The 25,291-nt window shown below is 40.0% G+C and overlaps 1 long non-coding RNA gene across 1 annotated transcript in view; it reads left to right on the forward strand.

Moving 5' to 3' along the window:
- The first annotated feature begins 6,768 nt into the window (after nucleotides 1-6,768).
- LOC143658023 (uncharacterized) overlaps nucleotides 6,769-25,291 on the forward strand; it is a 61,513-nt gene continuing 42,990 nt past the window's right edge. Inside the window, exons 1-2 of the long non-coding RNA XR_013163074.1 lie at nucleotides 6,769-7,159; nucleotides 7,358-7,433. This is a non-coding gene — a long non-coding RNA (uncharacterized LOC143658023). The remainder of the gene's footprint in view (nucleotides 7,160-7,357; nucleotides 7,434-25,291) is intronic.

A 25,291-nucleotide genomic window follows, 5' to 3' on the forward strand; every position in this document is an offset into this window, starting at 1 on the left:
CCATGCCAGAGGACCCAGGTTCGATTCCCAGTGCCTGCCCATGTAAAAAAAAAAAGAGCTTATGGGTGGGCCACAGTGGCTCAGCAGGTAAGAGTGCTTGCCTGCCATGCCCGAGGACCCGGGTTCGCTTCCTGGTGCCTGCCCATGTAAAAAAAAAAGCTGTTTTTGAATTCTTGTTCCTTTGTCAGACTTAAAATTATGCTAGTTTTATAATACATTTTAATTTCTGATATTAAAGTTACTCTAATTGTGCCAGTTTGAAACTATTATGTATCCCAGAAAAGCCATGTTTTAATCCTGATCCAATCTTGTAGGGCCAGACCTATTGTTTAGGGTGGAAAAATCTTTGATTAGATTGTTTCCATGGTGATTGACCCATTCAGTTGTGGGTATGACATTTTGATTAGATTACTTCTGTGGCGATGTGACATGCCCAATTATGGGTGTGGCCTTTTGATTAGATGGCACTGTGATTCCACCTGTTCAAGGTGGTTCTTGATTAGTTTATCAGGTCCCTTTAAAAGGGGAAATATTTTGGAGAAACCTCAGATGCAGATGCTTGGAGAACAGGTGCTTCAGAGCCAACACAAGATCCAGACATTTGGAGATGCAGAAGGAAAATGCCCTCAGGGAAGCTGTTTAAAACCAGAAGCCAAACAACAAACACATGCCAGCCACATGCCTTCTCAGGTGACACAAGTGTTCTGGACCCATCAGCATTTCTTGAGTCAAGGTATCGTTCCCTGGATGCCTTAGTTTGGACATTTTTTGGCCTTAGAACTGTAAACTTGTAACTTCAAAAATTCCCTTTTTAAAAGCTGTCCCATTTCTGGTATATTGCATTCCGGCAGCTTTATCAAACCAAAACACTTACCATTCATTTTTTTTCCAAGACCATTTCCTCATATAATTATTTTGTAAACTTCAAAAAACAAAAATCTAGGATTTGGATTTCGATTGCTTTAATCATATACATTAATTCAAGGGGCATTGATATTTTTATAGATTGAATTTTTTCATAGATCTACAATGTCACTCCATTTATTCAAGTCTTCGCTCATGTTATTCAGTAATTTGTAGTTAAAAAAATCTGTTGTAATCACATAATCAACATATGACTACCTACTTGTTTAAAGATTAAGAGATCATATATAAGCTTATAATTCTAAATTCAGATGAAACTTCCCCCTCTATAGGGTTACCCACAGTTAAAATTTTGGGTTGCTTCTCCAAACTATTCTATGCATCTATACATGTGCGATAAATCCAGTACAGACATCTGGAATCATATTGTGCTTTTCTGTTTATCTGAATAATATAATACAATATACCTACTTTGTGTGTGTTTTGTTTTTTATCTCCCAACAATTTGGCTTTGAGATGTTTCATGCTAGGATGTTAGAATTACCTCATTCTTTTAAATTGCTAACTAGCATTCAACTGAATGGGTATACTATAGTTATTTGTCCATTGTATTGATGGACATGTAGTCCATCAATAGATACTGTCTAATTCTTCTCTGCAAATATCTTTTCTATTTGGCATGCCCACTAAGATGTATGAAAATATCCATTTCTACCCCCTCATTTACACTTCATATATTAAGTAAAATGAATAATTATTGCTCTCATGGGAATTTACAACTGAATGTGATCAAGTATATATATATCTGTAATTTAAGGCAATAAGAATTATGTTGTGAAAGTAGTTTGACTTGTAGAAGTAATGAATTTTGCCTGGTAACTGGGAGGTATGTTAGTTACCCTATGCTTTCTTCCAGGAAGCCTGGGTGAATTATTCCCGGCCAACAGGACAGACTCAGAAACTCAATCTGTTAACTCACTGAGTAGGTCCACTTTTCAGGAATAGACTCACAATAACTAATCTCACAAAGCCTGAGGTACAAAACCAATTTATTAACCCACAGGGGAATAAGAAGTGGCAAAGGGTCCAGACATGTCCTCCAACTGTCACCTTCTGTCCATGGATACACCACACAGAAAGTCAAATTATCATTTGAATGCCACCTAATTCTGTTTTTTGAGAAAATATATCCACATCAGTCCATATGACATGTAGTTTCTGTGAACCTCTCAACAAGGAACAGCAGCTTATTGTAATCTTGCTCAAAGAGCATAGAATACAAAAGAAGAGAAAAGAGGTTAGTTACAGGAATAGCCCACCTCCACCATATGGTATATACCTGCCCATGGGTCAGACAGGAAGTCTCCTGGGCACTGACATCCTCACCGGTGGACACTGCTGGGATGGGTTCAGGCAGTATTTGCCTCTAGGATTCCCTCTTTCTGGGCGCCCAGTGATGGCCAAACCCTCCATCCAACGGACACATTCTTTTCTACTACAATAAAGTATTATTCCCCAGGAGCATTCAATGTCATTTAATTACAATAACTAAAATCAGCAACTATAGTACTAATATTTATTTAGGGCTTATGATGTGCCAGGCTTAAATTGCTTAAATGTATTGGCTAATTTAAACCTCTTTAAAATGTCGTTTTTTTATCTTCATTTTTGTCCATCATGTGTTGGTTTCATAGTTTATCTATCTGAAGGAACAAACTCTTTATTGTATTTATAAGTCCTTGGAGTGATCCTCAATATAGCTGCACCATATGGAAATGCAATTCTGAATAGGAAGAGATTCTTTATTCTTTATTAAGTCAATAAAAGACGGTTCTTATGAAGGAAGAGAATGGGCTTTAAAGCATGAGTAAAACTTTGACTGGTAGAAATGGGAAATTCCATGCTTTAAAAAATGAAAGTTTTCCTGCTTAAGAGGTTAGGTTTCATTTACCTGAAAATTTTACTTACGTGAAATATCTCATTTCTCAATAATACATAAAATAACATAGAGGTGTTAATTCTACGAAGAATGTGCTATTGGATGAAGAAAGAGAATATGGATGTTTTCCAGTAAAATTTTTATTGTCTGATTAAACTAAATGGACATAAAGCAAACTGTCATTGGCTCTGCAAGCCTTTTCCTGATTGTATTTTTCACAAAATTGTGCAATCTATAACTTAATGAGAACAAGGCTCAAGAGATGTTCTTGCTTAAAATTCAGTAGAGAAAATGAGAATGCATTGCCCTTGATTGTAGCATTTGTTATTTTAGAGGTAAAAAGCATCATGGTCTTATAAATTGTGAGTGTGACCTACATTGCAGACCTAGCAAATTTCCCTGGGAACCTGATCAATAACACACTGTTAAAAGCAGACTCTGCTAATAGCCTTTCCTTGGAGAAAGCAGGGCAATAGTCAAGAAAACAATTTGTTCAATTTCATCTACTCTCTTGGTATTCCTATAAGGTAAAATTGCTTCCTAATTCCTGGTCATAAAAGCATTTAAAAAAAAATAGCAATGGTGATGTCCATTGTACATTTTTTGGGGGGTGGTGGTGCATGGTCTTGGAATCCATTATACTTTCTTTTTTTTTTTTTTTTTTTGCATGGGTTGGCTCTGTCTGTCCATTGCACTTTTTTTTTTTTTTTTTTTTTTAAAGGAAAGACAGAGAGAAGGAAGGAAGGAAGGAAGAAAGGGAAACATTTCCAAACATTTTCTTGCTTTATTGTATTTTGTTTTTCCGTTTTTGTTACATGGGCTGGGGCCGGGAATCGAACCGAGGTCCTCCGGCATAGCAGGCAAGCACTTTGCCCGCTGAGCCACCGCGGCCCACCCTGTCCATTGCACTTTTAATACAAGTGTCACACATATAGTCTTCTGGGTAATTATTGTATCAGACTAGTTGTGCCTGACACTCCTCCCAATTTCTATTATAGTACTCCGAAAAGATATACAAAAAAGACCCAAACTGGCAACAGAGGAGAAAACTAAAGGGAAGACATCAAATTTTGTATGAAATTTCCAGTATCATTGATGGAGCTGGATTAAGAATTGTATTTTTGGATTACATACTATCTGCCCACACTCTGAATCAGAGCCATATAAAGCTGCTGAAAGATGACAGGAAGAGCTCTTAATCAACCCTTATTTAAAGGCAATCATCCTCTAAATTAGAGTTTCTCAACTTGGCACCTTGACATTTGGGGCCAGATAATTGTTTGCTGTTGAGGGGTCTCTCCTATGCATTGTGGATGTTTAGCAGCATCCTGACCTCTATGCACTAGATGCTAGTAACACTCCCCACCCTCATCCTCAGTTGTGACAACCAATAACGATTGAGAACCACTGCTCTAAATGACTAGATTAGCCGGGTCCAGAGCCTTCCTTCTGAATCAGCTCTCTTTTGTCACCATGGGATCCTCTCCTTTCCTGTACACCCGTTTTTATAACAGAAAGTCAAGGGGAACAAACTGCAGTGCCCTGAAGCCTTGAATACCTCATCCCTAGAAAAATTTAAGAAAAAGTATTGAGATCCAAAGTCACCTATGGAACTATGAGTTAAAGTAGTGGTTATATTTGAGTAAGAGAATAGTAGCAGGGAGAGAGCACAAGGAGTCTTCTCCAGTGATAGAAATGTTCTATATGTTGATCTAGGTGGTGATTACATATATGATAAAATTCAATGAGTTGGTCAGTTGAGTGCACTTTTTTGTTTTTAAGTTATACCTCAAGTAACAATCAAAACAAAAGGTTAGGTTAAGAGACAGAAAACCCATGATGAAGCACATTGAAATGAGAAGGGCAAAGGACCATTTCTTTGAAGATGGTAGCAGAACATACTTCTGAAAATTAAGAACATCTTAGAATATATTTGCTTCTATCAAACCGTTTGGAAAGGCCAATAGATTCTCATGTGGTCCATGTCTGCTGCCCTCCATAATTCTCATGAAGCAAAGGAAAAAAAATAGCATTAAAAATTGGGGCTGCTATTTAAGATAGGGCCAGAATCTTGGAGAAATTTCAGCAACCTATTATAATGGATCTGCTTGAAACATGCACTGGATAGCCATCCAAGCTGTGCCAACAGAATAGACTCTATATGCTCACCAAAAAGTCTGGAAGGAGAAGCTCCATCCCAGCCTTCCTTGAATGCAAGGATTTTACTAATCAATATTCTAGGCAGCTCTTCCTCTAATGTACAGGTACTGCTTTTAATGCAGAGGTTTTTCTTACCCATTCCCTTAGTGGCACCAATTCTGCTAAATCAAGACAGCAATATCCTAGAAAATGCTGGGGCTGAGGTAGAGTGCAAGTGGCCAGCAATAGCTCATTGCTTTGGAGAATACAGCTTGCACAAGTAAAACATTTTATCTAGAGTAATATCAGTGAGCAGGAAGTGTGCGTTGACTCAGGCTTAACATGTGTGTAGAACAGTCAGAATTCTAGAGTATCAATGTGTGTAATAGTGCTAGATCTGGTATCCCAAATGACATGATCTGTGTAAAAATGACACTTCCTGGCAATTTCTCTAGCCTCCACCTCTGACCAGGCTGCTACCACTTAGGCTTCCTTCTATAGAGAGTTGGAGGACACAACTGTTGTCCAAAGCATCAGTATTCCAAGAGTGCTCAGTGCATCTGTACCAGTCCACATGGCTGAGCAGAACCATGCTTTGGATATGATCATTCTGTCTGGAGGGGTCAGTGTGCCCAAAATGGTTATGTGTAGGGTAGCGATTAATTGGTTAGACCTTCAATGTGTTCATAGTGGGGTTCAACGGTATCTGTGTTGTTTGTCTACATTTCTCCAACATCTCCTCTGGGCCTGGATGAAATTTAGCATTTTTAGCAAGCAAAGTGGTCTGAGGGCATAAGTGGCTGGGGTGGGGTATGACATGCATGGGGCTTTAGTATGCCATTCTGGGACATGGGATCCCACTGCCCTAGCAGTATTCCCTTGAATTGTTTAATTTCTATTTAAGGAATAGAAATTGCTTAAAATCTATTTAAGGAATCCCCTTAAATAGATACTTCTCTCCCAAAGGAGGCGGAATGGCCTTTCTCTGCCCCACCTTAGCTCTAGCTTCTCCTCATCAGGGATATCCAACTGGTATTAGCCAACTGGTTGCACCTTGCCCAAGCCACCCCACACCCGGGTAGCAGGATTCCCCACCCTTAGCCCTCTCCCAGGCTCTCACTCTCACCCAACACTGCCAGGGACTGAGGGACCACTCATCATCATAGCTGCAGCTTACCTCTCGCCTGTCTTCTGGCTTTGTGTAATAAGAGCAGTATTCGTTGACTGATTCATTTATTCGTTCATGAGTTCATTCAGCAAACATTTATTGAGCATTGCTGTGTTCCAGACAATATTTTATGAGTGAGAGCTTGGAGCTTATTTCCTAGTGGTGAAAACAAAGTGAACAAATAATTAAACAAGTATCTATCAGATAGTGATAAAGGCTATGATGTAAATAAAACCAGGACAAATGAAACTGAAGTGTTGGAGGTAGGGTGGTTACTTTAGATTGTATCATCAGAGAAGGTGTAGATCCGTGCCTACCCAGATAAGAATACTCAAGACCAGGGAAGGTCTTAAAACATTTGCAGAGATACCAAATGAAGAGGACACTTGATGGCCTTCCTCCTTCCTAAACAAAGGAAGTTCTCCCAAGTGCCCATGTGTATCAGGCATGGCTTGAGCAACCCAGCCTCGCTCCGAGCCCTGATAATTAGCACCTGGTCATAGTAACAGATTTCCAGCACCCCGCCCCCCACCTTGCTAGTGATTGGTCTAAGAGTCGGGGCCTACACCAATCAGCACGAAGCACTTTCCTGTCAACAACGATTGGTTCAGGAATGGGCATAATACCCGATTCGAGCCAATGAGATGTGAAGGGGGAGTTTTCCGGACGTCTGGGAGGTTTTCTGCTCCTAAAAAGAAGAGGTTAACAGGTTGTTTGCTGTTTTACTAGGTGTGAATAAGGCAGCCATGTGGCCTTTCATTTCTGGCAGTTGGCCTGTGGCCACGAGGTGAATCCTCCTGAGTAGAAACCTGACACTGTGGGTAGCTGAGTGTAGAGAAGGAAATTATCTGGTTCTTGAGGACATCCGTGACCCCCCCTAGATCAATCAACCTTGAAACCCGCTTTTGGCCACTCGCTATTCCCGCAGTGCTCAACTTCTTCCAGTCACCTCAGTAGCTCTTTGCCCCTGGCCGCAGGCGCATACCCAGTTTATGCCCAGAGCTGGCCCCAGGAAGAGCCCTCGACCAGTGACTGATGGGCGCTGATAGGTAAATAGCCCAGCTTTCTTGTCCCCTGTTTGCGACAACCCTTAGCATCCTGTGTGATAATGAAGCCCTTCTCCAAGCAGGGAATATTTACACTGAGCTGTGAAGGACAAAAAGAAGCCACCCGTGAGAAGAGTGTTCACAGCTGAGGCAACAGGTTGGCAAAGACCCTCATGTGGAATTTGTTTTGGTGTGTTCCAGAATCAGAAAAAAGGAGGACAGATATGGCTGGGCTTTGGTTACTGGACAGCTGGGGTCCCAGGATCAGGGAGTCTGGGTAAGTCCTCCTCCTCTGCTTGCCTGCCAGATTTGTGTTAGCACATTATTTAACCCTTCTGCACTGTAGGTTCCTCATCTTTAAATGGGTTTAATAATAGCACCCACGTGACAGGGTTGTAATGAGAATCAAATGAGCTCATGCGTGTGAAGCATTTATCACAGTCCCTGGCCCAGAGTAGCTATTCCACTATCTAGATTAGGTTTGTTTGTCTAATGTCCAATTTGCCATGGATTTTATGTCTTTTAAAGGTCATTGTCAGAATGAGCAGAATAAAATCACACCCAGCTGAGCCTTTGGATAATGGAGTGCAAACTACCCGTGTTAAACCCTGAGGAACAATAACTAAGCATTTTATATGGAGAGATTATCTGGATCCATTCAGAGCTCTAGCTGCCCCTGGAGTTTATCTCCTTGCCAGAAAATCTGAAGGGATGTCTTAAAAGCTTGCAAAATGTAAGATAAGTGTAGCATCTGAGCAAGCACACATCACCTCTCCTATAGCAGCGTCTGCTGGAAACTATCAAAAGACAATCTGTCAAAATCCATAAAGATTGTGGCCTACAATAAACACGGTGGCCAATTTGTCCATCAAATAAAATTTCAAAACCTACAGACATGTTATTAAGGAAAAACCGAAAGTGCTAATATGGTTCCACTTGAACGCAGGTAATTATCTGCTGGACCTTGGCACTTGTGTTGTAGGCTGCTTTGAAAGCCTGCTTTGGACCATGCCCACTAAAGGAATATTATTACTCAGCAAGGATCCTGAAGTTACTCTGTGTCAGGGGCCGTCACAAATATTGCTGCCTCTTTAGCCCATGTTCAGTTTCCAAGGAAGCTACTACAGAATTGCATTTGATAATGGATGGCTATATGCAATGATTCCAGAGCTTAACTGCAAGAGAGAAGAATTCCCCTTAGAATACATCTAGCAATGTGCTATCGTGAGTCCTCAGAGAAAATCCTTGGAATTAATGTGTATTTGCTTACAAACAAGACAAATAAAATGTGTTTGAAGTCATCTATCAGCAGTGAGATTTCCTTTAGAGCTCATAAAGAAGTCTAAAGAAATAATGGAAATGACTAAGTATAATTTATCTAGGGAAAGTAATATTTTTCTGACCTCTAGTAAGCTCTTTAAATAATCAAGCTTCTCCACATTTAGTCAAAAGCTATTTAGGGACAATTTCTGTCTTCCATCATATACTAATTTTCTATAATTATGTGCTATTAAAAATGAAAGAAAGTGATGGAGAATGATTTAACTCCCAGCTCTTCCACTTATTCATTCTTTGATCTTATTAATAATAATAGTAATAATAATGGTTAATATTTATGAGAGCTTACAGGTCCCAAGCACTCTCCTAAGCACTTAACTATCCATCTCATTTAATATTTGCAAAAAGTTGTTGGGGGGGCGTGTAATATTATTATTACATTCTTTTATAGTTGAGACATAGAGGCTTAAAAAGTTTAAGACACTTGTTCAAAATCACACCCTTAGTAGATGATTTGGTTGCAGTTCAAACCTGGGCTTCCTGGCCTGGTAGACCATTTATTCACTGTCTTCTGCCTCCTCTTGAGCCTGATTTCTTCTATAATTGCCTTCCTTTCCCAGGAAATGCAGGTATTCCAGGGTTCCATCCTTACTGAGTTTCCAGGGTTGGCATCCAGGGTTGGCATGGGAGAAAGCAAGGGTGGCTTACAGTTGAAGGGTACAGAGGGGTTGCAGGCCATAGGAAGGCAGAGCAGGAAGCAAGGGGAAGTATGAAATGCCCCATCCAAGGAGTTGGTAGGAAGTAACAACAGGATCCAACATGAAGGATCAGTAGCAGAGAACCTGCAAGACTGATCAAGCTTGGGAGGCAGATTGGAAAGATTTCCAGAGTCTGGGGGACTCAAATAATTGGGAATTTATTAGATGATGCCCAAGGTAAAGAATGTTGGTGGGGCAGAGCCACAAGGGGTGCAGAGTATATTCCTACCAGTCAATGATTGAACAGAGGTAATAGCCATCCTCTCTTACATGGAGTTTGTGAGAAGCAAATGAGATAGCTTATGTATGAAGCACTTTGCAAACTCATAAAGTGAGAGTTATTATTGCAAAGGGTTGTCTGTGTTTGTGCAGAGGTCTGGGCTATGGATTTCTGACCTAGGACACCTGAACTGAGTTTAGGACTTGGTGGAAGGTAAGAAGATTGCACTGGCAAAGAAAGAGAAGACAACTTTCTAGCTTTGTCACATGTTCTGAGGGAAGAATATTCTTATGCAACAAGAATCAACTCCAGTGCAGTGCAGTGCTCCAGGTGATATTGTGTGGTGTTTTAGGGCTGTTAAGCTCATTGGAATACAAGATTTAAAATACAGATGGCAGATTTTGCTTTGTAGTTGCAGATCAGCATCGGTTAGTGATACAGGGAATCTCCAGGGTTTGTGAGTGCTGTTGCTGTCATAAGTGGAACTAGAGCACAACAGGAGAAGATTCTCTGGGATGCAGGGGCAGTAGAGGAGACCTTGAGAGAACCTCATTAATACTCTCAATCTGTGGGGTACAGGCTGAAGATGGACAGAGTGGGTCATGGGGTCACATAGAGCACACTATTGCATTTCTGTTCCACTTCTGCAGCCCAGAGAGCTGAAATTAGCAGCACCAGGAGGCAGCTGGTTTCACACAGCAGCTACAGGGAAGGCATCCAGCTGAGTGGTAAGGCTTGTGCCCAATTCCATTGGCAGCAGGACCAAGACGGGGGCGGGCAGAGGCACAGCTGTTACCTGGCATGGAGGCCTGGCTAATAACAAGCCAGAAGCAGAAAGCTGGAGGCTTTGCAGCTTCATCAACACTGGGAAGAAGCTGTGCAAAGACATTTCTCTGCTGGGAATGCCCTTGGCTCCCACCGCATACCGTTTACTTCAGGCTGAATAGGAAATATAAATTTACATCAACCAGCCCTCTGAATCATAATCTGAGTGGAAGATTCCAAGGACAATTGAGAGAAATAGGTGAACCTAGCCTTTCTGATTGTGGAGAAAATACTAAGAGTAAACCTTATTTTACTCTAGGATAAATACATAAGAAAAAGAATAGGTAGTGAAAAGATTCTGAAGCAGAAACATGGAGAACATCTCTTCAGCTTTTAGAAAAAGGACAAAGAGTTAAAAATAATGACAAAAAAGATAATTTAGAGGCAGAGGGTAGTGATTAAACGGAGATAATTGAGTTTTCTAAAAAAGAGACCAGAGCAAAAGGGTGGGTGTGACATTCAAATATATAATGGGAGAGACCTGAGCCTGTATATAGAAATGGCTAATACAGCCTCCGTCTACATTAATGAAAAAAAATCACACATATCCTAATGATATTTTTAAATTATAAATACTGTCAAAGCATCCAGGGAGAAAATTAAGTGTCCTGCAAAAGGGAATTCACACTTCTCTATGATGTCTTCACTATAATATTAAGATCTAGAAGAGTATAAGTTATAGGGATAGGTGAGGCAAAAGTTGATATCAGACTTTTATTGCAGCAAAATTGTCAAGTGTGTATGTATAGCATATTCCATTTTTGAAAGGGTAAGTGTGATAGACGTGTTCTTAATGTTGACTCTCATTCTGTATAATTCTATAGTTCTTCCATATAAATAGACTATCTGGAAGATGTTACTTTTAGTTAAGTTGTGGCCAACTGATACAGGTGGGCCTTTATCGGGGTTAATCCCAGTTACTGAAGGCCTCATAAAGAGAAGAATTTGGAAGCCAGAGTCAAAAGGCTAGAAGTCAGCAGGAACCCAGAAGAGAAAGGAGAGGACATCTCTATTGGACAGAATAGTCAGGGAGCCCAAGGATTGCCAGCAGCAAACACCAGAAACTTCCAGTTTTGGACTTCTGGCCTTTGAAGCTGTGAGCCAACCCATTAGGTGGAATTTGTGAGAGCAGTTTTGGCAAACTAAGACAGTAAGCAAAGTACGTATCAAAGAGAGTTCCCTGAAAAAAAAAAAAGACTCAAAAGTGAACTCTGGCTGACTGAAAGATAGAGAACTCAGTGATGGGAAAATTTCGTACAAGGGGGCTTTCAGGAAACACAAGTTATATACAAATTAAAATTAAATAATTGTTGCCTGTTGGTTCATACCAAATGAAAATGTTAGAAATAAATTTGGAAGAAACATACTTAACAATACATTTGGTAGGGGTGTTATTTATATTTATTCAAAGTACATGATACAGTTGTACATACCTTGTATTTGCTGAGTGAATCTAAGACCCTCACCGTAGGTAAATATTTTGAGAAATGGGGATGGCTAGTATTTAGAGGAAGCTGAGTCATTTCCTCCTTCCTCTGGGAAAAGCAGAAAATGAAAGAGGTTAAAGTGAAACTTTCTTTTTTTATGTTAAGAAACAAAAGACTTTGTTATTGCAAAATGGCAGTCAAGTTCATTATTTCCATGTAATTATTATTACAAGCTCAAAGAGGAGTGGACAGATTTGCTGAGCAAATAAATTTTAGGTCATACTAATTTAGGAAGTGATTGGTGCTTGGAACTGTGAGCCAATAAATTCCTTTTGTTTAAGGAATGTTACCAAATGACAGCACCCCATGTCAGTGGGCCTGCATTAGTCGGGGTTCTCCAAGAAATAGAACCAACAGGATGTGTGTGTGTGTGTGTGTGTGTGTGTGTGTGTGTGTGTATTATTTTAAGGAATTGGCTTACATGATTGTGGCAGCTGGAAAGTTTGAATTCTCTAGTTTAGGCTGGCAAGGCTGGAAATTCTGGTAAGAGCTGAGGTTGAAGTTTGGAGTCTGAAACCCACTGGGGAGTCTAGCAGACTAGGAACTCAAGGATGAGCAAAGGATGTAGTCTTGAAGCAGCATTTCTTCTCTTTCCTGAAACTTCAGGTCTTTCCTCTTATGACCTCCAACTGATAAGTTTTATCTAGGGTGTTCTCCTTTACTTAAAGTCACCTGATTACAGGTGCAAATCACATCTTCAGTATATCTCCACAGCAACATCTAGGCCAGTACTTGAGCAAACAACCAGACTCCATCCATAATCTAGCCAAGTTGACACACAAAACTGACCATTATAGTACTGAAAGAGACAATGTGCCCTTCCTAGTTTCTCACCATAGCCACGAAATGTAATTCAATCATACGACATTCTTCCTCTCCTCTATATTAGTGTGATTTCTTTCTTAGTTTTTTTTTTTTTTTTACTTTATTCTCCCAGACTTACATGATTCATTGAATCAAGTTAGGTTTATTTCTAGAGCATTGAGTGCAAACTGATTCATGACCATGATTCTTTTAAAATGACTGTCCTCACAATGAGCCACAATGTTGGCTTTATCTAAAGTTCGAATTGCTGAGCAGGGCTGTTTCCCCATAAAGAAACAAAGTCTACTTTGTGATTGCAGGGACTTAGTTGAAGAGTAGATAGGAGTTTTGTGTTTTAAATAACACTGAAGTTGTCTGATTCTAGAGTGACTGAAAAACTAGCAGGTCTGTCAGCAAGGAAAATTTGAATAGTTACCCCAGAAGCTCTTAAATGAGGGAGAACTGTTCTGAATTGGGCTGATCCAGGACGTTGTAGCAGGGAGATTTTTATGGTTTTGGCTGACTCCAGAATCCGTTTATCACAAATCCTAGTGGCTGTAGGATTTTTACTCTTGGCCTTATCAGTCACACATATTAGATCATCTTTTAGAAAATATATGCTTGTTCCTTAATTTGGGGGTGAGGTATAGAGAAAGTCTTTATCTTTGTCCTGGGAAATGAATTTCAGGGAGTATTAAGGGTGTGTGATTTACCCCCTGCTAAATTTGACCTTTACGCAGAATAAATGTGGCAGAGGCTTGGGGATTTCCTGCTAGTTTCTTTGCCTTTCTCTGGATGTGTCAGAGGCACACAGCCCTGTTCTTTGTCCTGTATTGTTTATTGTATCTAGTGAACGCTTCATGTTCTGTTTCAGCAAGGCTAAAACTGGATTATTTTTGCCTTTGGATTACCCTCTCTCTATATTATTAGTGGCAAATTTGACACTGACTTTTCCTGAATATAAACATGTGCTAGAAAATGCAAACTCATTTCAATACTAGTACAAAATCCATAGAAATATGGATTGGCTACAAAAAATTATGTAATGTGTTTCAAAGCCAAATAAAAATATTTTTATGTTATCCATTTCTTTACTGTCAGTACTTTTATTAAAGGAATAATTTTGACTTCACGGTATTATGTTAGCTTCATAGATTACATAAGCACAAAGGCATGCTTTAGAAAGGTTTTAAATGACAGGTTCTTATGTGCCAGAATAAGTGTACTTTTCTCAAGTTAATATCCTGATGAAATTTAGAATATTTTCATCAACATATATGTACACATATAAAATAAACATAAATACTCTGAAATATCATTTGGTTTGGTTCTATTTTATTAGCATACAAAGGGACTTAATTATTCATTTCGGGTCCTATTTCCAGTAAATAGTTCATACAATTGCAGGACTGTTGAAATGAAGAACAGTAGTTTGGGCCAATGGTTTCAAAACTGTACTTATAAATTAATTCATTTATTTGTTATTTGTTCTTCCTTTTGTCTTGTTATTCTTTCAGTGGCAAGGAGAAAAGGAAATATGTTAAATTTACATGTATATATATATAAAATACCAGTCTGAAACTGTTGTGTACGCCAGAAAAGCCATGTTCTTTAACCCTCATTCAATGCTGTTGGGTGGTATCTTTTTAGTTAAGTTGTTTCCATGGAGGTGTGACCCACCCAGCGATGGTGGGACCTTTTGATTAGGTGGTTTCCATGGAGATGTGTCTCTACCCATTCAAGGTGGGTTGCTTACTAGAGTCCTTTAAGAGGAAACCATTTTGTAAAAAGCTTCAGAACTGACACAGAGAAATAAGAACAGCCTCCCCCACCACTCCCCAAAGCTGTTTGAAATGAGAAGCTGGGAAAGAAATTAGGTATCACTGTGTACCTTCCCAGCTGGCAGAGAAACCCCCCAGATGTCATCAGCCCTTTCTTAAGTCAAGGTGTCTTTCTCTAGATGCCTTAGTTTGGACATCTTTAAGGCCTTAGAGCTGTAAACTTGCAACTTAATAAACTCCCTTTGAAAACCATTCCATTTCTGGAATGCTTATATTTCATTCTGGCAGCCTTAGGAAACCAATACACACATATATGTACATATACATGTAGACATACATACATACACGCATATAGAATCTTCTAAAGGAGACTGAATTTGTCAGCTCATTTTGGGGGCTTATGTTGTATATCAGGTGCTTCATGGTAGAGTGGGAGTGAGTGGATAAGTAGATTTACATTGGAAAGATAAGGGAGAAGAAGATTCAGTAGAAAAAGGTGAGATGGGGACGGGAGAAGCAAAGGTGCTGCGGGAGAGAGGAGAAAGCCTTGGGGTGGCTTCCCAGATATAGGAGACACTGAGGGTTTGAGGAGTAGAGAAAGAGGATTTTAAGAAGTAGTGCTGTGGGACTGTGTGAATGTCCCTCTGGAATTTTTGCAAAGATGCCACTAGGGTTGGAATTTCTCTAGTTATTTGTGGCTGCTGGACAGTGTTTCCCTGAATGTAGAGTTTGCAAACCTACACACTGAATGTGGGGCTGGAGGCTGGGAATATTATGATGGGCACCGCAGATGTGGTGTTCGGCTCTCATGGAACTTGCGTACTAGTAGGGAAGCTGATATGAATCAAATAACCACCCAAGTTTCATTCATTCATTTAACAACTGTTTTTTGAGCACCTAATATGTGTCACGCTCTGTATTAGGTTCTTGGGATTCTAATTCAACAGTAAAACCAATAAACATATTATTCTTCCTTCTGATGCCTTTATACGATGCTAACCTATTAAGCCAGAACTGCATTTCCCAGAATTTCTTGCCCTGTAAAGCTCTGGGTTGGTGATGACCAGAAGATGGATTTGCATAAGGTCAGGAGGGCAGAAGTAGAGCACAGACTTTAGTCTTTAAAGATCTGTGTGTGGCATCAGGCAGTGGTGCAGAGTGTGTTTGCTAGTTGGAGCTGATCCCTAGCTGGACCTCCTTCCTGGCCTGCAATAGCCTGGAATTCCATCCTTCAGGTCCTGTTGCATCTCCTCCTGCTTCCCTGAGGCCTAGGTGCACAACGGGTGTGAGTGCAGCTTCTGGCAAAGGGCACCAGCTTCTCCTGCTGATTACCTGCAGCATGGAAGTTGGAGTTGGTGAGAGAGATGTGCCTTCCAGTTTGTTCTCATGGGATCCTGTTGTCTTTGTGAGTTCTAGTGTCTGTGTTTCCTCCATATCCACGTTTCCTGACTTCCTGACTCGTGGAATGGTTGACTTATAGGGTTGTAGTCTCCATACCAGATGCAGAGGTAACAGCCTGCCCCACCTGTTGTCACAATTGCATAATGACTAATCCCTGTGACAGATCCTGTATTTTCTATCTGGCACAGTGATTCTGATTCTCTGATTGACCTCTGACAGATGCACCGCCCTTGTGGAGCTTACATTCCAGATAGACAGGAAATCATAAATAAGTAAACTATAAAGTTTGTTTAAAAGATGAAAAGTGCTATAGTAAAAAAGAAAATCAGACTGTAAGCTGGATCTTGAGTGCCATGGGGGTAGGGTGGGATGGGGTGGGGAGGCAGGTTACTGTATTAAATAGGGTAGTCATTGTGGACCTTATTGAGAAGCTGATTTAAACAAAGACTTGAGCAAGGGAGTTAGTCAAGGGAAAAGCATCAGAGGCAGAGGGCAGGAGAGTGCCTTGGATGTTCTAGGAGGCCAGTGTGAGAGAAGAAGAGAGCAGGAAGATAGGCTGGAGCTGTAACAAGGTGACCAATTTGTAGAGCTGGGGCTGCAATTAAGGCCTTTGTGTTAAATCCAGCCTGCTGTCTGTTTTCACAAATGCAATCTATTGGAGCACAGCCATCCTTGTTTATTTACAGATTTCAGGGGGCAGGTATTGAAAGAGAGACCTTTAGGAAGCTATTGCAGCAGTCCTTGCAAGAGAAGATGGTAGCTTGGACCAGAGTGGCAGCAGTGGAAGTGGTGAGAAGTAGTAAGATTCTGAATACTTTTTGAAGATTGAGCCAATCTGAGAGATTGGATTTGGAGCGTAGGAAAAATAAAGAAGTCAACAAATGTACAATTGCAGCCTGTTTTAAGTGCCGATACAAAAAAAGATTCCGTAGAGGTGCTTCAGGGACCAATGGGGATAGAGGAGGTGCCAACTCCCCCACCCAGCTGGAGTAGCTTTGCTATGTTTACTTTATCTCTTGGGCTTTCTACTAATACAGTTGTACATTGGAATCATCTGGGAAGCTTTGAAAGGTACTGATGCCTTGGCCCTACTCCCAAGGTTCTTATTTAATTGATTTGTGTTATGACTTGGTCTTCAGGGTTTATAAAAATTCCCCAGGTGATTCTTCCATGTGGCCAGAATTAAGAACCACTAAGCTAATATTTTCTTTGAACAAACTTCCCATGGCTTAAAAACAATCGAAAAGAACTGGTTTGACATCCAGAAAGATGAATTTGTCTTTTAATTTTTTTCTTACCTTCTAGCACCCAACCCCTTCGTAATACCACTTTAATTTCAGGGGATTTCCTCTTTCCTTTGTTCATAGCCTTGGTGGCAGTGTCATCTGCCCCCCTCTCCATGGCCGTTCTGAATCTCCACTCTCCTTTCCCCTGGTGCAGTCATGTGGCAGTTGTTTGACTTGGGGCCTGCCAGATGGACACAGGGGTGTGGGAGATGGTTGCAGGTGACGTGCCACATTGGTGGAAGCAGCATCCTGGTCAGCCGTGAAACTATTCTGGAGTCCCCTCCTCTGCTTCTTGACACTCAGGGTCCCCTCAGTTCTCCTAATCCATTCCCAAGACTGGTACCTTGGCCCTCTGTTGAGTCTGTGAGTCCCCTTCCTCCCATGAATTCCTTTTTGCTTTGGCTAGCTATAGCTTGTGACTAAGAAACCTACTGATACAGAATGCCTGGGTGGTAGTCTTTGCTTCATTTGTATCATGACATTATTCTAGTCTATTCATTTGGCAACTGTGCACTGTGATTTCTTTGTTGGGAAAGAGCAAATAATGAGAATAACAATCTACTGAGTTATGCTTATTCAATAGGGAACAGACAGATGTGAGTTGGTGCCAGATCCTTTGGAGGTTGCAACAATCATTTATAAAACTAACATCAGTGTCAATAATAACAACAATTTACTAATCATCTATCTCATGAAAGCACAAAAACTTGATTTAATATTTGTTCAGATGCTAAGTCTTTGGCTGAAAAATGCTATACATGTGGCATTTAAAAAATGAAATCAGTGAAATAAAATGCCAGTCAAGGGGTATGTTTTAGATGTCAAAAGGAGAAATTTGTAGCAGCTTGGGCCTACCCCAGGAAGCAGACACCAAGGCAGAATTAGAAGTAGAGAAGTTTTTTTTTGGTAGGAAATAATTGTGAAAGATAAAGAGAGGGAACAGAAAAAAGAGAGAAAATTGTTAGACTGTACTGCAGGTCTGACCTCTGTAAGAGGAGAGGGGTTAGTAAGGAGGATTTATGGAAAGAAAAATAGACTGCAGTGCAGTTCTGAGAAAGTATAGATTAGACTGATGAGAAGCCTCAGAGTATAGATTGCCAGTTGGGGGAGTCTTGTATTGGTAGGATTCACCCCCAACTTGAGATCTTTGCTGAGTTTAGTCATTGGCTGGGAACAGCCTGAGCAGAGAAAGTCCCTTGGGCATGAGTGAAGGGATGGATCCTAGAAGTGTAGCTGCTATGTTCCTTTCAGCAAATTCTCCTTTAAAGTATCTGAACATACACCTCCATAGATGCCACAGACTATTTAGGAGTCAAGGGTAGTGGAATTTGTCTTTTAAGTTAAGTAGAAAATTACTTAATTTCTACATCTGATCTGGAGATCCCACTTCTAGGTATATACCCGAGAGAAATGAAAGCAGGGACTTGGAAAGATAGTTTCACACTGATATTTATAACAGCTTTATTTGCAGTTGCCAAAAGATGGAAGCAGCCCAAATATCCATTAACCGATGGATAAGTAAACAAAGCTTGGTATATATACAAAATGGGTTATTATTCAGCTGTAAAAAGGGATTAATTTTTGATACATCTGACAACATGGCTAAAGGTTGAAGACATCCTATTTAATGGAACAAACTAGACACAAAAGGACAATTATCATGTGATCTCACTGATAGGAAATAATGAGAATAAGCAAAATCATAAAGTCAAAATCTAGAATATAGTTTACCAGGGGACTGGGTGGGGGTAGGGAATAGGGAATTGAGGCTTAAAATGTACAGGGTTTCTATTTGGGATGATGGAAACGTTTTGGTAATTGATGGTGGTGATGGTGGCACAGTAGAATGTAACTACTAGCACTGAATTATATACTTGCATGTGACTAAAAGTGGAAATTTTAGGTTGTATATATGTTACTACAAATAAGCATTTAAAAAATCCATGGAACTGTACAATGCAAACAGTGAACCCTAAGTTAGACCATGGACTTTAGTCAGTAGTACGATTATAAAAATGTGCTTGCATCAATCATAAGAAGTGTAGCACACCAATGCAAGGTGGCAATAATAGGGTAGTATATGAGAATCCTGTGTTTTATGCATGATTGTCATGTAAATGGACATCGTCTCTGATTTAAAAAAAAATCAAAGTGACTCTTTACCTGCCCAGCACATTAAAGGCAGCACAGGACATTGGAATGGAATATATGGCGTGTGTGAGGTTTAAATTTTTTGTGAATGCTTTAGCAGGAAGTCTTGGGGAGGATGAGTCATTATGGAAAAGAATTAATGCATTTCTTTTCCCCAGTGGAAGGATCAGAAGTGGCGTGGGGAGGAAATCAACCATTATGTTTCTAAGAACTGAGCACTTGGGAAAGGTTAATAAATTTTGGGAGATCTAGGTCCCATTCTTTCTTGCTTGCTCAAACTATATTCCATCTCTTTTTTTCCTTTCTCTCATGTGCCCTCTATTTCTCCTCTACTGAATTATTCCTATCATTGTGCAAATGTGTTCTTAAAAAAATCTCTCCTTGTCGCAAATTCCTCTGCAATTACCCTCCTATTTTTCTGCACATATTCAAGGCCAGGCACCTGAACTGTCTTCCCTTCATTTAAGCCCGTTCATTCTTCAACTGACTTTAATCTGGCTTCACTCTCCCCACTCCTCTGAAACTGCACTTGCCAAGGGCACCATTGACTTCTGTGGAGCAAAACCAGTGGCTGTTGCCCTGTTTTTGCCTGATGTGACCTCTTGGCAGCATTCAACACTGCTGATACCCCCATACTTTGGAAATGCCTCTCTTGATTTCTGTACAGCAGACTCGCTTGGTTTCCCTGCCCCCCCCCCATCTCTCTCTGACCACTCCCTTTCAATGTCATTAACTGATTCCTCCTCCTCAACCAAATCCAAACAACTCGACTTTCTCTGGTTTTGGTCCTAGCCAAGTACTCTTTTTTGGGTTTTCTTTCCCATTGTTTCTTGACCAGAGTGATATGGCCGCTTTGGGCAGCACAGTTTTTGGTTGTGTGAGATGTTCTTTGCAGTGAAGGACCTTTAACATCCCTGGTCTCCAGGCAACTAAATCTCTTGAGGAGAGTAATTATTTGCAAAGGGTTCATTAAGGAAGAGCTCCCAGGAGAATTGGAAAGGGCACTGGGAAGTAGGGTAGGAAAGGGACAGGGGAAGACACCAAGAAAGAGTGACATTACAGGCCAAGTCTCACTCACAGTGTGATCCCCAGAGGAGCTCTGGAGCATAAATTACACCTCAGAGTTTGTCGTGCTGAGAGGCAAGGGAGCTGGGCTTTTGTATTCCCACATCCATCAGTTATTGGCTAAGGGCTGCTCTGTGCATGTGTGTGAATCATAAGGGCATTTAGGGTGAGTGGGTGAGATGTGAGCTCCCGAGCACTTTCAGCTTTGTGTTTACAGCCAAAGTAGTCGGGTAGCTCGAAGGAACTCTTAGAAGAAAGTTGCAGGTACAAGCCCTTAATAGCAAAGCACCTGGTAGCAGGGGTGGGTGCGGGTGGGGTGGAGGAGTAGGGGGCTGGGCATGGGGGATGGATACAGAAAACTAGTAAGAAAGGATTTCACAGTACCTGGGTAGAGTACAGACAGTACGTTACAAGTGTATGTAATGAGAACAAGGATGGAATAGGATGGAAGCTCTGCAGGTAGAGCTCTTATGAACTCAACGTGTAATTCTTAGTTGCCCTTCTTCTATCCATTCCCCTGAAGACTTTCCAGAAAGCAGACATGCAAGGGACCGCTCACTCTCACGAATGGGGTGCTGGGGTCTGACATGTCAGGCCGCCCTCCTTACCCCTTCCTTATACCCGGTTTCCATCCATGGTCTCATTGCATGCGCTTGTAACCTTAAGCAGCTCCTGAATCCCTTCTGACTCACAGAAATTAAGAGAGAAAAAATGTCTGTTATTTTGGGGTAATTGGCTATATAAAAGTAGATAACTAATAAAAGACTCTTAGTATATTCAAATAGCCTTTTCAAAAAATTATATAAATTTATTTGCTCATCAGAAATAGATAAGAATGGATGTACTATGCCCTTTTTAATTGCATTTTGTTTTGTTTTTTTGGGTACATGGTCCGGAAATCGAACCAGGGTCTCCCGCATGAAAGGCAAGCATTGTGCCACTGAACCATCCGTGCACCCTTAATTGCATTTTTATGACTAAAGAAAAAAATATTTGATAATGCAGAAATAAATTATTGCAAGTTCCAGATTCTTTGATTCTGTGTTTGGTTGAAATTAAGAGTTGAAATAATTTCATTGTCATGTAATAAAAACTTGAAGTAAAAACTCCGTTAACATGCAGATTTTTTAAAAATGCAAAGCAATGGTTTAGTCATTACCCTTTATTTAAAGAGGGTAAGGAAGGATAGAAAATATTTATATGCTATTTATCATAACATTATAGTTGATTTCATAGTTATTCCTAATATTGTAATTTTAAAGTTGGGGTTCTGTTTAAAATATGTTTACTAGGGGTGGCAAAAAGTTTAATCTTGAGAGGTTTCTTTAACAGGCCAAAGGAATATGGATTTGAAATAGTAAGACTGCTGATGTTTCTCAAACAACATATGCTAGAATTTCTATGGTAGAGAACAGTATCTCTCTGTAAAATTGGTTGTGCCTTAACGAAGATGGCTTTGCTCATCAGTCTTGTGATATTTACCTGTTAATTGGCCACTGCCTCATCCATCACAGTGGTCTCGAGCCGTTTTAAAGTGCATCAGTTCTCCTAGAGTAGGAAAATCTTTGTGAGGTTTTCCTTCATATATAAATCATATAGGTAAAAGTGATAATTATATATTATAGTAGAATCAGCTTTTAAACAAAAAATGAAATCTCAACTTTTTCTTTTAATTCTTTTGATAACTTAAAAACAGGAAGGAAGATTTCTTATGTCAAAACATCAATAAAACCTTGAGTAAAATGTAGGTTTTCAAATAAACTCCTATATGGATGAGAAAATGCACAGTACAGTCAACTACCTTATTTCTGGTTTCGAAAGCTCATCCATTATTTTACGTCATTATTCTGAATTTGTAGATTCTTTACAGATCTACTTTGACTGCTTTGAAGTTGTATCTGTGAGTGAAATCAGCAATAGCGGTATTGCTTATTCAATCATAGAAGTCTAAAGCTAGCTATATTACTGTTACACTCATAGTACATGTTTAGCTGTTCCGTGTACATAGATAGCATATGTATGGAACAGTAGGAAACATAGAAAGGAAGAACAAACATGGAGCTGAAATGAAAAATAACTTCTTAGCACTAACATTTTAAATTTAAAACTCCTGGAAAGCTATGAAAAAATGGAAATACTCTGAATTTACGCTTATGCATTATGTTAATTTGGGAACTTTTGGAGTCGTCTTTACTTTGTATTGACTTATCTGCTTTTTTAGTACCCAAATGAGATCTCTATGTTTGGCTTTCTGCACTATATGATTTGTATTCTAAATACACAAGTGGAAAGGAAACACTTTGGAAAGTTATATGTAGGTGTCTGTGGAAGCATTAGGTGACTGCCTTGTTATTTAAAACATATTTGAAGTATATTTTTATGTAAATATACTTATTTTGAAATATTAGTAAACATTTTTATTTAAATATGTCTTTAACTGCATCTTAACTGTATATGTAGTTAAGGAAGATGGTATGCTGACAATTTAGTATTTGCTCCTTGAACAAGCCATTTCCAGTTCTTCTTAGAAAGAGGTACACATACACAAACATAAGCAAAAAAGATAAAACATGGTGTGGTGGTTGGAAGATGTATGCATTCCAGAAAAACATGTTCTTAAACTTAATCCATTTCTTTGGGTGTGAACCCATTGTAAGTAGGACCTTTTGATGCGGTTCCTTCAGTTAAGAAGGTGTGGGTCACCTTATCAGGATGGGTCTTAATCCTGTTACTGGAATCCTCATAAGTGCAGTGAAATTCTGGGAGAATGAGAGAGAGAGAGAGCAGCCTAAGTAACTAAAACACTTAGCTTAAACAGTAGTTGGCAGTTTGAATATGGTCAACAGAATTAGCATAATCTTGCTCAGGAAGAGTTTATTTTTATGTGTATTGGTGACTCATAAAAATTACAAGAAACTCTCGAATTTGTGATGATTAGAAAAGATATGATTTCTCCTTGCTCTCAGGTCCTCTCCAACTTTAATGTTAGAAATAAATTTACTTGGCTATGTTTATTTCTGATATTATAAGAGTTCTCATCTATAGAGAAAACATTTTTTATTAAAAAAAAAAGTACTGTACATTTATAGCACCTGCAATTGGCAGAAACACTAATCCTTTTGAACCGTGAGGGGGGGATCTCTTCTATGCACTGCCTTCTCTTTGAATATATTTTGTGACTACTCCACGCCATAAAAAGTTGCTGCCGCTGTTCAGTTGTTGGTGCAGGACTGATTCCAGGTGTTTCCTCACACTGTTGGTTTTGATTCATTTCTCCTATCAGGCCTGTGCCTCCATCCTGTTGCCTGCATGCCTGGCCCCTTCCTCTCTGTTAGGACAGCGTGGGCTCTGTGGCCCAGTTCCTCGTGCAGCCTTTCCTGCGATCTCCATTGTGCTTCACTAATGGCTGAGGCCCCATCGGTGGTGATGTGACAGCCACCATCCGGCTTGGCCCTCAGGGCTCTGGCCCTTGCTAATCCAGGAGAGGGAACTGAACACCTGCAGAGACTGTTCCTCCTATGCATGATAATTTGGAAAACGGAGCAGAAAGTTCCCAGGCATTACTACGTCTAATGAGTGGCTCCTTTCACACTATAATACATTCTAAGGTTATATAAAAAGAGAAAATCATGTGTTAAAAAATTAGTCAAAGGTTCAGTGCTTTCCTACTAAAAAGAATAGCCTGTCATTTGGGGTTGCTTTAGAAAAATAAATAAAATAAACCAAAAGTGTTTGGATTTCCTGTATCAAGCTTTAGGTCCAAGTTTGTAAGAAAACAAAACAAGACAATACAATACACAACCCAGTTCAGTAGTCTTATATGTACGTATGTGTTGGCTCCTCAACTCCCCCAGAAACTGTCAGACACTCTTAAATAATATTATTGGACCCCATCTCTAGTATTGTTAGCTGCTCCAGCTGTACTGTTTTGCATGTCTGATCATATACTCTTCTCCTTAAAAACAAAGCAAACCTGCAACAACAAAATTCACCTTGAAACTCAGGGAAGCCACCATAATCAAGCCAGTCCAGACTCCTTAGTGTGGGATGCCAGGTGCTCCGTATGTGACCCTGAGTGTTTGCCCTGCTCTATCTCCTCCCCTCACAACTTACCATTTCCTATTTCACCTTGCTGCTGCATGTCACAGGGCCCTGTATATCTTCTTGCTTCCTAGAGTGGTCATTCTCCACCAGTCTGCTTTGTGACCTCCAGTTTTTCCCCATGACCCAGCTTAGATTTCGCCTTTGTGAAATCTTTCACCTTCCTCTCTTCAAGATTAGTTGTTCCTACTTGATGCCATGACTGTGTATTGCATGTAATACTGTTTTCACACTAATGTATAATTATTTGCCCTTCTGTTCCACTTCTAGACTTTGAGCTTTGTGGGGGGTAGAGGGCTTATCTCTTTTGTTACCTCTGAATCTGGGTGCTCATGATATGTTTGTGGAATAAATGAATGATTGTTAGAACAATGACAAGCCAGATCCAATATTTGATTTGAAATACAAAGGCATGACGTGGCCACGTGGCCCTATGACGCAAATTGTTTTGTCTTCCCTTAGAAATATTAACTTCAATCTGAGGAGGGTTGAACCACACACAGTTCAGGTGTGGGAAAGATACTATGGCAGGATCTCAGTAATATTCCTTTACTTCACTTGTATAAGGGAATGGTATATTAGTGTTTTCTCTGTGAAACCAATACATTTTTATTTGGTTTATCTTTTATAAACTTCTGAACATCTTGTTATAGGTAGAGAGAGAGAGTTGAGAGAGCAGTTTTTGGGGGGACAGGCTGGCTGGCTGCCTAGGAATACTCTCTCAGTTGCCTTCCTCCTATCAGTGCTGCCCGATTCTAGGTCTAATTCTTTGCCTTGTACAATCTTGATTTTTTTCCCTTCAGCACAGAAACGATCATGTAACCAAACCCATAGGCTGATGTATAGTGATCAAGAACCCCATCTATTAATTTACAATGAGAAATATAACTGGCAAGCAGATGAGAATTTGATATTAGTTGGAAAGTGTGTTCTCTCCTTTTCAGGAAGACATCGATGGGAAACCAATGTTCATAATCA

The sequence above is a fragment of the Tamandua tetradactyla genome, chromosome 15 (genome assembly GCF_023851605.1).
Source record: "Tamandua tetradactyla isolate mTamTet1 chromosome 15, mTamTet1.pri, whole genome shotgun sequence".
Lineage (NCBI taxonomy): Eukaryota > Metazoa > Chordata > Mammalia > Pilosa > Myrmecophagidae > Tamandua > Tamandua tetradactyla.